The sequence below is a fragment of the Ambystoma mexicanum genome, chromosome 1p (genome assembly GCF_040938575.1).
Source record: "Ambystoma mexicanum isolate Mex_15411 chromosome 1p, UKY_AmexF1_1, whole genome shotgun sequence".
In the NCBI taxonomy this organism is placed as follows: Eukaryota; Metazoa; Chordata; class Amphibia; order Caudata; family Ambystomatidae; genus Ambystoma; species Ambystoma mexicanum.
The window spans coordinates 1,500,733,678-1,500,746,028 of NC_090921.1; the positions used below are offsets into that span (position 1 = coordinate 1,500,733,678).

Genomic DNA, 12,351 nt, shown 5'->3' on the forward strand with positions numbered 1-12,351 from the left:
AGCATTGCTTCCACTGTGGGATGTAAGTGGGACAGCAGCGGTGCATACAGCTGCTGATCCACTTAACCCCGTAACTGCTGGGCTGTGTATTTCTATGTAAATAGGACTAGCATGCTCGTCCACAGCACTTGTAAACACAAATGCATGACTGATTAAAAAATGACCCGGCTGTTATGCGTGCACATCCTGTGGACATGCTAGTGCAGTGGAACACATTTTGAAGCACATCCCGTTTCTAAGAATGCACTTAAAAATGTGCCGCACCCCCCCTTCCTTTACCTAAATCTACAAGGGGGTGGAATATCGGATCTGAATGACCGCATTACTGGTGTGCCCATTCAGGTGCTCTCTGAGAATACGGCATTTTCGGGCGCAAATGAGATGTGCTAGCACTTCTCATCATTTATGACCAAAAATGTTTTGAGGATTTGACGCTTCAGGCTTTTCGTTTACAAGTGTTGTCAGCTCTGGGTCCTGTCTCGGAGGTGGGATCCGCCGGTGCGATTGTGTCTGTGACTAGAAAGGACCGTACAGGGAGTAAGGAGGTCTACGCGGAAGCTATTTAGACAATAGCCAACATGAGATAAGTCAGTGCATAGTGCGACTCGGCGCTGTATCATTATTATCAAACCACTCGTTTCAATAGGCAGAAAGGGGTACAGTGAAACTACCAAAATCACACGCTGTGTTGGTGGGACTGCGGCAAAGAACCGAACTGCTGCAGCTACTACAAGTAACCAAATAAGAGGAGAGAAAGAAAGAGTTAAGAAGGAAAACAAGAAAGCAGTACTCGAGCAGAGCCTAAGGACGGCACTGTACGCACTGGCGTGTTTACTATACACACGCGGCTGCTGGGTGCGCTGATGTTGGTTCTGAATCTGGTGTTTACCGTTACCCTGTGCACTGACCTTCTGCATCAAGCCCGCTCTGAAGATGGCCGGGTTTGAACTGGTTTTAGGTCAGTAAGCAGCCTCTTCTAGCCTGAATATTCTAAGCCACCCAACCATAAACCAAAACAAAGAGGAAAACAAGACCCCCCTCCTCCTTTGTGCTGTGAAGGGTGAAATATCAGGGGAAGGTAGAGAGAGGAATGAAAAGAAGCCGCGAGGATTGAGGGAGTGTTAGTGGAGTGAGGGAGACAGAGGGGGAGAAAGGTGGGGCGGGGAGGGACATAAGGAAAGAGGAAAGGGAGGGAGGAAGAAAGTAACAGAGAGAGAGAACGCGAGACAGATTGGCAGCGAGAGAGAGCAAAGCAGTACCTGTGTCCCAGAGTGAAGGCGCATCTGTTCCATTCAGAAAGGGGAGACGGACCTTCGAGTGAGTCGTAAGAAAGCAGTGGTAAGTTCTCCATTGTGCAATGTTCCTATGTGGGTAGTATGTTATGCATAGTCCATGGCACCAACAAAAGCAGAACATAAAGGCGTATACTTTGTGTGTAGGCAGGCTAGTTATTCTCTGCTCTTCTTTTTATCGTGAAACTATTGCCCGTCTTGCCTTTTGTGTGGTGCCCTCTTTCCCTGCAAATAGAAGTACATCAAACTGAGGGCCTGATTTACAAACATGATTGCAATGGGACATTTTCATGTTAAAACATTGTTGTAAATCAGAGCCTGAATTCATCTTTGAAGACACACAAGAAAGCGCCGCCAGACACTATGAGATCGTCTTCATTTTAACTGAAACTGCCAACAGCACATCAGATCTCGCTTGCTCTTTTCTCCCATTCATTCCCAGTAGCCCCCTGCCCCTAAGCACCCCCCACAATCCCCCACCCCCGCATCCCCTCGCCCTCTGGCCTTACAGATCCGCCAGAGTGCAAGGTGGCCACGCAGGTGGTGAACTTCAACATAACATATAACTCCGAATGATGTCGTTTTCTCCACTTTCCGAATGGCTCTAAATCTGGCAGGTGACCAAAGTTCAAGACAGGGTGAACACATTTCTAGAATCACACGGTTTGCAATTGGCGATTAAAACGGGAGCATTTGTTGGGACTAAATGGCTGGAGAAGAGTTAACCGCTGAGCGGCGTTCAAGGGCTGGGATCTGCTACTGACCCGGTTCCCTTTGGCGTGAGCTGCTGCGTCAGCTTTTACCATGGGATGTTTTCCGATGTTATCATTTTAGAGATTGAAGAATGGCGCCGGCGTCACGGTTGGGTCGCCTGTCACCATGAGTGACCTTGAGCAAGAGCACTGTAGGTCACTAGTCGTAGTGTGGTCATTGGCCGGGACAATTCCGGCTCTCGACTACGAAAAACACAAGGCACCGCTCGCTCTCTTCTCCGCCTTTCGCTTATCGAATGACATGGAGCTCTATTACCGAATGAATTAGTAGGCCGTGTGGCGCAGTTCCAATAACAGTATATCCTCCAAAAACTCCGTCGAAAAAAAGAGGGTAATCTCATTGGTGAAGCCATAAAGTCTGGTTTGCGAAAACTTTTTCAATGGGAAAATCACATTGAAAAACGCTGGATAATCAGGTCCATTGTATTTTGCCTTTCCACCTGAACGCCAGACTGTTTGCCTAGTGACAGCTGTGTGGGGCGGGCTTCCAAAATGCAAAGGGCCCGATTCACACGTACAATTGGGAATATGTGTGTCAAACTGCGTGCAAAACACTGCTCATCGATTCATGGAACCAACCACGCAGGACTTTTCTGGGAGTTCGTGCAGGCGCGGCACAGTTCTGCGAGCAGCCAAGTGCCTTGCAGGAGACTCGTGCAGGGGGTGGGCGTGGTCTGGTAGGAGCCAGAATAGGGGGCTGAACATGCAAAAAGGGGAAGAACAAGCCAGAAAGTGGACATATGAGCAATGGAGCGCAGGTAGTGCATTACATGCCTACAAATGCGCATGGCAAAGCATATTTATGGATTTGTCCATGCAACCTCTCCCCTGCGAAATGCCCACGCAGTGCCCTCGAAATCTCTGCTAAATGGAAGCAGGTGCACAGACTTGCATGAAGGAATCTTAACTCTGGAGGTGAGTTTGCATGTCAGATTTAGGGGTGCTTGCACACAGATGGGGTTCCAATCGTACTCAGGGGTGCGTGTACGCAGCATAGCGGGTGCAGGGACTACTTACGTGGCTTCGCACTCAGTTTGATCGAAGAAATAAATGCTTTCCAGGAAACTACGTTTGTCCTCAGGGTGCCGGTTACAGTTACGGGGGACCCTGTGCAGTGGTACCCAGGTGCAGGCTTAGTTGGGGGGGACCCCACACACTGTTCATGGGATGCGTTTACTCGCCACCTGGGAGCCCGCAAGTGTAAGTGAATGTCGCTGTTTTGGCTTTGCCAGGGGGCCTCTCGGGGGCGTTCCGGACGCGGCTTGCTTTGTGGGAACTATTCCATGAATACGCCGTTTAAAAAAAAATTATTATGCAAGCTAGCTCGTGCAGTGTCACCGTCGGTGGGCAGGCACTGCAGGATAAATGCATACTTTTCCATGAATCGGGCCCACAGTAATTCGTCTGCTAAACTGCGCCCACCTTTGCGTCAGAATCATACCACAGTTGTTCTAAAATGAAGACATTTCAACAGATTGATTTTTTAAGTACTTCTGCGCTTACAATTGTTGCAGGAGTTTGACAGGTTTACCGTATTATCGGTAATAACGCACACCCACAAAGTAATATGGTAATTGCATTAAGTAACCATACACATATAAGATAGCGATTTTTAGGAAGGAAAGCAGTTTGTTAGTGTTATCCTAGCAGAGCTTGAGGTTATAGAGGGAGTTTCTATGCACAAGTCTTTTAAAGGCCAAAACGCAACTCTACCTAAATGGCAGCTTGGAGAGGCTTAAAGTTTTGAAAAGCAGCAGAATTAAAACGTTCCTGTGGATACTTTCTAGTCTCTAGGAGGCAAGATACAAGAAGGCTTTAACTAATGTTGGAGACCCTATTAAAGGACTTTCTAAAGGGATGCAAGCAGTGGCTTGAGTCAGAGCTAAGAGGGGGTTGCCCTGGACACCTCTAAGTGCACTCCAATGCTATGGAGCAACTTTCTGGAATAAGGTAAACAATATCTTTTTCCCCACAGTAGCTTAGGTTTGAAGAAAATGTTTGTGCTGGAAGCTCCATGATGTTGCAGCTCTGCACACGACCTGCGGATTCCTTGGTGTGATGACGAAAGGCAGGAGAATGGGCAGGATCTCTCAGCAGCAGTCTGGAAGGAGGACCTCTGGCACGGCTTTCATCAACTTCCCTGGTCACTCTGCGGTTTTGGCACCTTTTCTGCAGCACCAACAAAGGATGCGATTCGCCCGGTCAGTCTTCTTCGGTTCCTGCAGTGCCACACTCTGATGAGGGGTCTGGATGAGTTGGATTGTGCATATCGAGTGACCTTGAGTGCTCAACAAAGATTTGGGCGAATTCAGTCCTTTCATGAAGATGCACTCAAAATGGGTAGCAGATCTCCTGGTATTGGCGTTCTGCAGCTCTGAAAACTCACAGGACCTCAGGAGATGGCTCTAATCAAAGTTTGTCTTGGGACTGGTTGCTCCCACCAGTCAAATTGAAGGTGTCGTATTCTTTGGAGTTCATATGTCGCACAGATTACGGAGTCAGGACAGCAGTGGTCGCTTCACAGTGTTGCAAAGGGTCTGCAGGTGTCTGGTCATCTTCTTCTTTGTTTACTTCAGTTTCCAGTGGTCGACTTGCAGGAGCCTTATCTTTTATCCCGTTCCATGGCTCCCTCCTCTGCAATCTTCCTCAGCAGCTTCCCGAAGGGGGCCTTTGGATGTCCATTCAGGACAGTCAGATCGCCCAGTGGGAGCAGGCCCCATTTAGGCACTCTTGTAGACAAAGGACAGTGGGGTGGAAAACTCCTTCCCCACTTCCTGCCTGCCCACACACTCTAGAGTCTAGGCGTGGACACACAAGGGTTCCTGCCAAAGGCAAAACACACACAGTAAATGAGGGGAAACAAAGCGAGGACAAAATAACAATCTTACTAGGCCTTGTGTCATACAGTTTGCGCAAGTGCGGGGAAGAGGGAAGGGGAGAAGTGCCATGGGGGAGGGTAAGGGGGAAGTGCAGTTAACTCACAAGTACAGCCAGCAAGTGGCTCATAAGTACAAAGAGAAGGGCCTATAGGGTTGCAGATATAGACCCTTACATGCTGAGGAGCCCGGAGGCACTGCAAGGGCAACTGGACATGCAGGAGCCTGGGCCCGAGTTCAGAGGGTGACCAGGTGACCGGTGCTTGGAGCAGTCAGGTGCATCAGCAGGGGAGAGGAAGAGAGAAAGCGGTGGCAAAAAGGAAGGTCTTGAGTTGCTTCCAGAACCAGAGGTGGTCCTGCTCAAGTTTGAGAGAGGCAGGGAGGCTGTTCCAGAGGGAGGTCCCAGGCGAGGAGGTAGATCTGCCCCAACTCCCTGCTTGGAGAAGCATCTGACCCCCAGAGTGGTGGATGAGCGCAGAGCTTGAGAAGGAAGATGTTTTGGAAGAGAAAGTTGGAGGTAGAGAGGTCCCAGGGCCCAGAAAGCCTTGTGGACGATGCAGAGGGTCTTGAACTTGATCCTTGCAGCCACAGGGAGACAGTGAAGAGATTTCAGAGCTGGAGAGATGCAATCCCTGGGCTTGAGGCCAAGGACAAGTCTTACAGTCCCGTTCTGGATAAGTTGTAAAGGCCGAAGAGTAGAGGCAGGAAGATTTAGAAAGATGCTGTTGCAATAGTTCAGCCTAGAGAGGACCAGAGCTCTGGAGACAGTGAGTTTCTGGGGGATTAATAACTGTAGTTACTCTAGGATAAAGAAAATAATCTTAAATGAGGATCCTAAGGTTCCTCAGCAACACTGATCTCAAGCTCAGGCGACTCTTCCCTCTGAACCTCCTCACCTGTTTCTTCTTTGGAGCTGTCATGGGTCTCCGTCCTCTTCTTCCTTTGGCCCTTCTTAGTCACCTCTCCCTTCTTCTCCTTCTGCGGGCTCCCGCAAAGGCCACCTTGACCGAGTAGAGACACCACAGACAAGAGGGGACACAGTGGAGCCAGCCCCAAATAGGTAAAAAGCCAAAGGCTGAAATAACTCTGTGATTGCGGAAGGTATTGCCGGTGTAGCCAGGTCGGGTAATGGAAGAGGCGTAGGTACCGAGGTTACTCTGCCAGCAGGTAACAGGGCACTAGGACGAGAAGGATGGGGTTCTGCCACTGTTAGCAGGAGGACTGACCAATGGGAAGCCACAAGATAAAGATCCCAATAAGCAGAGCAGACACAGAGAGGATTGCAATAGCAGTGGAGATTGGAAGCTGGAGTGAAAAGAGGAGCGAGTCCCCATGCAGCCGCGACAAGGAAAGATCAAGGTAAGGAAAGTAAACATGCTGACCCCACTGGGAGAGAATAGGAAGATGCGTGTCTATGAAAGAGAACCACGGGAGAGGACACAGAGAAGAAATCACACAGGAGGGACCGGCTCCGCTGGGGTGGAATATGCGAGGAGTGCGAGCCGGCAGCCGACTGCACAAAGAGAGCCCTCAGTGTTGTTGGCTCCACAGAGTCAATGCAAACGGAGGACGTGAGCGAGACCACACACCGTAGTGAGTGAGCGAGAGACGGAAACAAAGAGCAGCGCCTCTGGGAGACCGAACGCTGAGGGAGGCAAGCTGCGGAAGGCAGGAAAGGCACAGAGTGAAACAAGTAGCGAAACTACGAGCGTTCTGCACACAAGAGTTGCAATGCTCATAATAGGGGGCGTGGCTTGCTTATGTAATGCCGACCTAGAGAAAGTCTAGACCGCTGTGGCAGGCAGAACGTGATGGCCCAGGGCTACCAGAGCCTCCAGCGCTGCCATTCCTTCCAGGGGCGGAGTGTGACAACTGCGCAGAGGGATGCCATTTCACCATGGCCCTTGACCTCTGATGACATTTGACCCCACCACCAGTGACATCACAGGAAGTGATGGCACATAGACTTTCATCCCTTGGCAAAACAAGAATGCTATTTGGCATCACATAGCATTGTTCCTCAGTACACTAAGAAAAATATGGTTTCGTGCACAGAAACACATGTGTACAGGCGCGTTAGAAATGACTTATATCATATCGCTGTAATATGATATACATTTCATACAAGAATGTATCACCATATGTAGTGTTAATATCATTGTGTACAGGCCCATATTACCAAATTACTGTGACTGTAAGCAGGCCACCGACACAACAACCTGGACTACTCTACACCACTCAGTCTAAACTGTAAACAGACAGAGCATCTCGAAGAGGCCCAAAGCAAGTGGCAACACCTCTGTCACCTTGAATGGGCCTGTGGTACTGCAGTGCATTGAATACATGCTCCCTTACGATCAATGTTGTACTGTTTTAAGCCAGTGTTAATGTTCGATGCTTCACGGCTATGGTGCTGCAGCAGCCAGAAGCACGTGTCACTTTATAGCAAGATGTGCTGGGTGCAATGCCCGCAGCAGCCAGCAGCAGGTGTCGCTTTACAGCCGAATGTGCTGGGTGCAATGCCAGCAGCAGCCAGCAGCAGGTGTCGCTTTACAGCAAGATGTGCTGGGTGCAATGCCCGCACCAGCCAGCAGCAGGTGTCGCTTTACAGCAAGATGTGCTGGGTGCAATGCCCGCACTAGTCAGCAGCAGGTGTCGCTTCATAGCAAGATGTGCTGGGTGCAATGCCCGCAGCAGCCAGCAGCAGGTGTCGCTTTACGGCAAGATGTGCTGGGTGCAATGCCCGCAGCAGCCAGCAGCAGGTGTCGCTTTACGGCAAGATGTGCTGGGTGCAATGCCCGCAGCAGCCAGCAGCAGGTGTAGCTTTACGGCAAGATGTGCTGGGTGCAATGCCCGCACCAGCCAGCAGCAGGTGTCGCTTTACAGCAAGATGTGCTGGGTGCAATGCCCGCACTAGTCAGCAGCAGGTGTCGCTTCATAGCAAGATGTGCTGGGTGCAATGCCCGCAGCAGCCAGCAGCAGGTGTCGCTTTACGGCAAGATGTGCTGGGTGCAATGCCCGCAGCAGCCAGCAGCAGGTGTCGCTTTACGGCAAGATGTGCTGGGTGCAATGCCCGCAGCAGCCAGCAGCAGGTGTAGCTTTACGGCAAGATGTGCTGGGTGCAATGCCCTTTTTTATGGAGTTAGAAGTCATGAATCTTAGATGGGCTGTTTAGTGAGGCAGGACCTCAGAGGTGATGTGGTTATTATTGTGCATGTTTGTTTGCAAAGCACGTGGGGGGCTTATCCACCTGCGCTCTATCACGTGTACTCCTCTTTGGGGCTGTCCAGCAGGCATGCGTGCTCTTGCTTTTTTCAATGTCATTTTATTATGCGGCTATGCGGCGAGAAATGCACTGTGAGAAAGGAGTACTGAAAGCAACACATATTAAAATCACCATGGAGGAGGTCGTGATTTCATAAACAGTGGGCACGATGTGAGTACATCTGTGGCGTTTTAGTATGAAAAACAACAGGGTACAGGACCTGTTGACATTTGTAATATTGGCTGACCTGACGTATGATGTAGCATGCACATTTTTACCCGAGGTGAGGGACTCAGTGGAAAAAAAATATATATATTAGCAGTGCAAGCAAGTTATACAATTATTCAAGTGACGCCAATTGAAATCTGTCAACGTTTATTAGTAGGCCACCTTCTTAACACGTAAACCTCACTCGAATTAAGTCTTTCATCGGCTGGTAGCCATTTATTTGTTTATTTTATTTATTTGACATTTGTAGAGCGCACCGAACCCGGTATCTGGGCGCTGAAATAACGGATTGGCTGCCTGCGAAGAGTTGTGAGGTGAGCCCCTCCCAAAAAAAGCATGTTATGGAGGTGAAATGAAAGCAGGTCCCTTAGTCAGATCCTCCCAGTGAGTTCCCCCTTTTATCATTCATCACGAGGAACGGCAAACAGAGACACGCATGGGCGGTGTTTAGGCTCGGATGGGCCCTGAGTCTCTCCCAACTTTGCGCACTTCCAAATACAGGGGTTACAATTACAATACAGCTTAGAACAGTGTTCTAGAGCATATAGACGAGTACAGAGCACAGTCCAGGCACAGAGGAGCCGTGTTTTAGGGAAGCCAGGAAAACAAAAATTACTTGAGAGTCAGCCAGGGGTTGAAATAAGGAAATGGCTCATGGGGCGAGTAATGTAATGCCAACGACTATTCTGTCCCTTTCCATTCTACCCTCTGGCCTGACCCACTCTGCTGGGCACACATTGGATGCTCTTATCTCTTCAGACATCACCCTCTCTAATCCTCTCACTACTCCTCTCTCCTGGAATGACCACTCTCTTCTTTCTTCTCACTTGAAGCCTTCTGTCCCCTTGGCAAAGGCCCACTCAGCACTACCACCTTCCTTTGCAGTCATTCAACCTATGAAGCGAGTGTCAGTGGCCGCCTTTGCCTCCACTTTCTCTCCGCCACCTCCTGCGGCTGACTCCCATCACTCCCATCCTGACACAGCCCTTTCCAACCTTCACCTTTCTATCTCTACACTCTGAACATCCTTGCCCTTGTCATGAGGATCCGCTAGAAGCCTGCCAAAAAGGGCAACTCTTGGCATGACTCCAATCTGGCCACTCTGAAATGCAAGTGCAGAGCAGCCAAACGGAAATGGGGAGGTTGGGGTACACCCTTTGACAAACTGGTCTGCTGCCTACTCCACAGTCAATACAGACTCTCCATCTTAAAAAGAGGGTCCATATTCAAGCCCGCATCTCTGCAGCCTCCAACAACACAGCCAAACTATTCAAAATCTGCAAGGAGCTGACCAATCCTGTTGCAGTATCTTCCTATGCTACACCTACTCAGGCCCTCTGAATGGCCCTGGCCTCTCATTTCACCACTAAAACCCAGGACATCTTGTCCACACTCTCTACCTCTTCTCCTCTCTCACTCTCTACCTCTCTCAGGCCCTCCTTGGCAGCCCATCCTCCTCTCGCCCCTTCCTCTCCCCATTTCAGACCTGATGATGTTTCCAGATAAGTTCAGTCTATGAAAGTCTCATCCAAACAGGTGACCCCCCTGCTCCTCCATAACTATTAAGGACAACATTGGTTCTCTCGCTCCAGCATTGGCCGATTCCTGCAATCACTCTTTCGCAACTGGAGTTTTCCCCTCTCCTCTCAAGCACTCCATTGTGCGCCCCCTACTAAAAAAAGCCTTCCGCCGATCCCTCCATTCCGGCAAACTATTGTCTGATCTCTATCACTCCTTTCCAGGGCCAACTTCTGGAGAAATTGGCTACCTCCCAACTAACCCTCCACACCAAAGCTGTTGGTTGTCTCCATGACCATCAGTCTGGCTTCAGAGCAGCCAGAAGCATGGAAACTGCTCTCCTGGACACCCGTAAAGATCTGCTCTCTAACTTAGCTCTCCCTTTGTCCTCATTCTCCTCGACCTATCCTCTGCTTTTCACAGTGTGAACTGCAACATCCTGATAACATGTCTCGCGAGAACCTGGGCTTAACGGATCAGGCTCTGGTGTGGCTGTCCTCTTTCCTCTTGGACCAACCTTCCCAGGTTCAACTTGGGTCCTTCCTCACCGCCATCTTTCCACATGTGGTGTTTCCCAGGGCTCTATCCTCTCCCCCTGGCTTTTCAATGTCTACCTGACCCCTTTGGCACTTCTAATCTCTACCGTTTCCTCTAACTTTCAGTGTTATACGGATGACACGCAGCTCTGTTTCAGGCTACCCTCGTCCTCCTCGTCCTCCTCGCTCATCCCTGACTGTCTAACCGCTATTCAGGCATGGTGCACCTCTAATGATCTCTGCCTCAATGTATGACCGAGACCCTTCTCATTAGGACCCCTGCTCCTGCTTTTCCCCTCTCACTTTGGCCAGCCTCCTTGGGCCCTCTGCCCTCACCCTTTTGTGAGGCAAAAAACCTTGTGGTCATCTTCAACTCCACTCTCTCCTTCTCTCCACACATCACAGACCTTGCCAAGAAGACCCATTACAAGCTGCACCTCAGAGGTATTCTTCCTTTCTCACTTTCCCCCAGAAGCTTACTGTCTCCAGAGCTCTGGTTCTCTAGGATGGGCTATTGCAACAGCCTCTTTCTCAATCTGCCTAACTCTACTCTTAGCCCTCTACAACACATCCAGAACAAGCTCAGGGATTGCATCTCTCCCACCCTGAAATCCCTCCACAAGCTCAAGGTGGCTGCAAGGATCAAGTTCAAGACCCTCTGAATTGTCCACAAGGCTTTCTGGGGCCGTGGCCCTCGCTATCTCCAACTCTCTCTTCCTAAGTACCTTCCGACTAGAGCCCTCCGCTCATCTACTAATTCTCTGCGGGTGAATCGCTTCTTCAAGCAGAGATTGGGGGTAGATCTCTCTCCTCTGCAGGAGCCTCCCTCTGGAACTGCCTCCCTGCCTCTCTCCCCCTTGAGCCAGATCTCCTTAAGTTACGGAAGCTCCTTAAGACCTTCCTTTTCTCTTCTTTCTCTCTTACCCGCTGTGCAAACCTTCCCTTGTTCCTGCACCGTTCTGCTGACGGGCTGCTTGGTGTCCCACTGAGTATTACATGACACCAGGCCCCCATTTCCAGTCTCCCTGCACTTGCCTGCTGATCTTCCTGCACTGCCGGGTTGTGATTCCCCGTGGAGTCCCAGCCTTCCTTGCACTTATTTAGGACCCTGCTGCTCTGGGTGCACTTCGCCACATACACTCTTCCATGTACTTCGTGTCTGCCCACTTGCACGATTTAAATGATACTATGCCTAGTAAGATTATTTGTCTTGTCCTCCCTTGTTCCCCCTCCCTTGCCTGGTTGCGCCTTGAAACACATTGTGTATAGGCGCATTATAAATAACAAATCAATCAATCAAAAACATAAACTAGACCGCAGAGGAGGGCACGGTAACCGGGGGCAGAGGCATTGAATAAGATTATAAGAATGCCCCAAACAGACCCGTGCCACCCAAGCAGCACACCCCTTGAGCTAAAGAACACAAGGGAAAGGGAAGGGGACCAACCTTCTGCATTTAACAGTTAAGGGTGGAGCCCTGGGCAGAGAAGCAAGCTAATGTTTGAGGCTGGCAGTGTGATCTAGTGGTTAAAACTTGCTGCTCACTGCAGGCAATAGTGACTTTGATTCCATGGCTCCGAAGCACTTGACTGTCACCGGCTCGTCCTGCTCTCCACGATACTAGTTCTCATCCAGCTTCCTCACACCGTCTCAGGCATTCCAGGCACTCGGCACTCAGACACAAATAATACACAAGGCCAGAAGTGGGGTGAAAAAGCACTGTAATGCTAACACACAGCCCAGTGCTTGGGAGGGCTGCATTCGGCTCTGCCCCTCCCAGGCCTGACTCATCCTTATGTACAATGCAGACACTACATATTATTCTCCTCCCATTAATACCAGGTATGATAACAAGCCAAATAA

The 12,351-nt window shown here is 50.0% G+C and overlaps 1 protein-coding gene across 2 annotated transcripts in view; it reads left to right on the plus strand.

Annotated features, from left to right (window-relative positions):
- The first annotated feature begins 1,094 nt into the window (after positions 1-1,094).
- LOC138456646 (V-type proton ATPase catalytic subunit A-like) overlaps positions 1,095-12,351 on the plus strand; it is a 373,621-nt gene continuing 362,364 nt past the window's right edge. Inside the window, exon 1 of one of the 2 annotated variants that reach the window (XM_069607191.1) lies at positions 1,095-1,338. The gene's annotated coding sequence lies outside the window, so the exon portion shown is untranslated. Of the gene's footprint in view, positions 1,339-2,799; positions 2,981-12,351 lie in introns of those variants that run through there. The other variant, XM_069607192.1, reaches the window with a different exon arrangement.